The sequence below is a fragment of the Poecilia latipinna genome, unplaced genomic scaffold, assembly GCF_001443285.1.
Source record: "Poecilia latipinna isolate Pla-1442-1.1 unplaced genomic scaffold, P_latipinna-1.0 Scaffold2328, whole genome shotgun sequence".
NCBI lineage: Eukaryota > Metazoa > Chordata > Actinopteri > Cyprinodontiformes > Poeciliidae > Poecilia > Poecilia latipinna.
In genome coordinates this window covers 92,324-96,306 of record NW_015114944.1, presented here as the reverse complement: position 1 = coordinate 96,306, position 3,983 = coordinate 92,324, and the positions used below count along the sequence as shown (strand labels likewise).

At 37.4% G+C, this 3,983-nt stretch overlaps 1 long non-coding RNA gene across 1 annotated transcript in view; it reads right to left on the bottom strand.

The window, feature by feature from the left end:
- Positions 1–463: 463 nt before the first annotated feature.
- The window catches only part of LOC106937375 (uncharacterized), a 22,347-nt gene continuing 18,827 nt past the window's right edge, over positions 464–3,983 (bottom strand). The window contains exons 2-3 of the long non-coding RNA XR_001422376.1: positions 680–716; positions 464–546 (exon numbers count right to left, since the gene is read on the bottom strand). This is a non-coding gene — a long non-coding RNA (uncharacterized LOC106937375). The remainder of the gene's footprint in view (positions 547–679; positions 717–3,983) is intronic.

Below are 3,983 nucleotides of genomic sequence, written 5' to 3'. Positions count from 1 at the left end.
AAAGGATGCAGCTAAAACAAACTTCTAAAATCAATGTGAGAAAAGCTCGTCCTGCTGGACTTTAAATCAATGATACGGCAATTAAAATTTCTAATATTATCATTGCTGAGTTTGGCTGGACTACTGCGCTGTGTGCTGTTCTTTCAGGAAATGGCCTCGATTAGAGTCTGTATACTCCAGTTAAAGATTAATCTAAAACTAAATTAGTTATTTCAACAGCTGATTCATCTGATTAATCGTCTCAGCTCTAAATAAAACCACGCAGTTTGCTAAACTCTACATGTCTACATTGGAAAGCATGAAAGACAATACAAACCTTCTCCTTCCTTTTAAAACAAGATCCTCACATTTCAATAAAATATTCAATATTTTTCTACATTTCTGACACAATAGCTTCACTTTTTGAATTGAATAAAAATGTTTACAGTGCTAGAGTTTGGAGAAAGTAAAGGGAAACATCACCTGCAGAGGGAATCAGATCAGGAGAACCTTTCATGGTTGTTAAAGGAGTAATCCTGACGGCGCTCACTGCTCTGGGACCTGATCCTCAACAATCAGACAGAAGACAACAAGAAGGCCACATTTCAATGAGTAAGCATCACATCATCACAGTTACAAACAGAAATCTGTACAGGCTCTAATCAGGAATGGTGTTTTTAGAGAAATCAGGCGGATTTACTGCGAGTTGAGCTTGTGCTGCCCTCTGCTGGAGAGCCCTGCAAGAGAAACAGAGAAAAGCTTCAAACAGAGGAGGTAAAATAAATAATAAAAGAAAACGACCACATCCAATTTATATCTCACTGCGTTTTTAAAAGAGCCTCATAATTTACAGCTGGAGAAAAATCCATCTTTGACTCTAAATTTAATAAAAATGGATTCTGTATCATTTCCTCCCGAAACTGGAGAACGAAAATATTACTCAAGTAAGAGTAGCACTACTTAAACATATTTTTACTCAAGTACCGAGTAACTCATCAAATTATCAGTCATTTAATATTTAAAATGACCTAATCAGATGGACCAAAACCTAAAGTTAAGTGGAAATTTTGGTATTTTAAGAAGCGAAATGAAAATAATTCATACAACAACAAAAAATCTGATAAAAAACAATTTGTTCAATTCAGTTTATTTAAATAAAAAACTTATAAAACTTTAACAAAAACTGCAGGTGAGTGTCTGAGTCTGGTGAGTTTTTGGTTTGTTTGTCATTCAGTGGGTAGAAAATCCAGAAGTTTTACTCAAGTCAGAGTAGAAATACTTCATAATAAAGTTACTCAGCGTAGTAGAAATACTCCTAAATACATTTTTTCAAAAACATTATTCAATTAAATGTAGTTGAGTAAATTTAACTCGATTCTCAGGGCAAACATTGGTAGTCCATGAAAAGTTTGAGAGGTTTTTCCCCTGAATGCATTTCCTTTACATGCAGATTATTTTAAGAGCAGATCTTCCAATGTAATCTGACAGTTAGCAGCCCTGAAGTCTTGTTCTGTGTGAATCTGCTCCTCCATGTTTAAATGTGTCTCTGCAGTAAAAACAGGAACGTTGCAGTAAACATGCAGTGGAGCAGCAACACCACGGCAGTCGCTCAGGAACACGTCGGCCTCCGCTTGTGTTTGCCTGATTTAGGAGTCGCTCTCTTTCACAACGCCAAGAAACGGGCCAGTCGAGGTGCAGACACTCAGAGTCACGCATGGATACAAAAACACCAACTGGGTTTTCTTCAGGAGAGCCGAACTAAAAACGGACAAAGTAACCAGCTAGAACTAAAAAATAATTCATATTAAAGCAAGATGGGAAAGAGAGGGCAACTTAATAACAGAAGAGGAACGAGCAATAATATGGAAATATTAGTGGCCATGTAATAAATCAGTGGCATGGAAAGAATTTGGATGTTTATGATTCCTTATCACACCGGCTGAGAAATGCCACTGTCATGGAAATCCTCGTATTATTTGAGAAAATGCAGAAATCAAAATGAAAACCATTGTCAAGTTTTTTGGGACCGTCTAATTATAAAAGATCACTGCACTGCAAAAACACAAAATATTACCAAGTAATTCTGGTTGAGTTTCTAGTGAACATACCTTAGTTCACTTCAAATGAGACAAACTAACTTAAAAATATTTGTTTAGCAAGAAGATATACAAACTTGTTTTCAGTCAATAATTCCTTTATATTATTAAAATGTATTTGTTCCACTGGCAGATTATTAATCCTATAAAAAGACATCTGTTTCTATGTTATTAGGGAAATAATCTGCCAGTGGAACTAGACCTAGGTTGCTAGGCAACGGGCTGGGCTTGGCTGGCGTTGCTAGGTAACGGCGCAGGGCTAATTAACCTGCCAGTGGAACTGGACTTTTTCATTAATATTACAGAGTTATTTTCTTAAAACAAGCCCATATAGTTTGCTGAAAAGTTACTTGTAAGTTAGTTTTGTCTTATTTTGAGTGTTTATCATAGTGAACTGATCTACTTTTCTTCTTTCTAAAGGACTGTGTTATAAAATTTGCTTCCTTGGGAATCAATAAAGATAAAAATTACATCTGCTCCAAACATTAACACTTTGTTGTTCCTGTGAGTGTGAGGCTGTTGTTCTGCCTGCTCCATGTTTACGAAGCGCAGTAAATAACCTGCAGGAGTGACGCTCCAGCCGGAAACCTCCAACAGGCCTGAATGGACGAGGGGAAAATGGGAGCGACTCCAAAACGGCCTCCAGGGGAAAAACTCTCAGCCTTCACGCTGAGCCGTCCCTGAGAATAAGTGTATTTATTTTTCCTCTCTCTAATAAAATCAACTTGCTTCCTGACCCCCAGCAGCCCAGAGAGTCGATGCACCCCTGATCTCATGTCCTAAATAAATAATAAAACATTAAGAGGCATTCCTTCCTCAGCTGCATCCTGACATGAACCCAGAGACGTCGGGTTTACAGCACAGCGCCGTTCAACTTATGGGAGATAAAAAGACGATGACAGCTTGCAGAGTTTGGTTGGCCATGTAAACAAAGGACAGCAGAGATCCCACAGGGCCTTTTTAGGAAGACGCACTGGGGAGCAGAACGCCATCCATCCGTCCTGCCTGGTTCTGGTCGGGCCAGAACAAACAGCTGAATCCAGCCAACATGAAGCAAAATTCACAAAATGTAATGTCAGTATTTATAAACAGGACAGTTGATGGAGTCAATTTGTTTCAATGCGGGAGGATTTTACTCATCTGTGTGGAAAAATGTTACAATAAAGGTGCAAAAGTCACAACCTTCAGAACCACTTAGGGTGTTTTCACACAGAATAACCCAGCAGATTCAACTGGTTCAAATGGGAACTCAAATTGCAACTTTTGTTACTTTTTCAGTTGCTGTGGTTCGATTTCACGCTGCACCGAATCAAACAAACCGAGCCAGGCTGTCACAAATGTCAACATTTGGGTGAATAAAAAAATTGTCCCAGAAATTATTGCGATAAACGATAATAATTTTGAGATCATTTTCAAGTAATATAATGATAATGACGCAATTATTAAAGTTTTCCCTCTCAAAGACTAATAAAATTGTAATTTTGTACAGAACACTTGAACTGGAAAACATTTTAAATATCCAAAATAAAACAAAATAAACAAAAAGGAAATAAAAACAACACATAAGAACACATAAGAAAGTGCAGTATGAAGTCTCTAAACAAGATTGCCCTTCAAAAAATATTAGTCATCAGAATAATCCGCTTCCTGCTGTTGGACCTCTGATCCACTTGACGTTCACATACATACATTCGAACCACGCCAGAGTTCACTTCATCCGAACCAAAACTGAGGTTTTTATGTGGACCAGAGTTCACTCTTTTGAGTTCAACTGAACATTCACCTTTCACCAAATGAACCAGATTTTCTAGATAAACGGACTGGAGTTTGATTAAAGCGGATTAAACATAGCTGAAGAGAATGCTTCAAAGAAAGAGTATAGATAATGTGTTTTATAAAAAAAAAAAG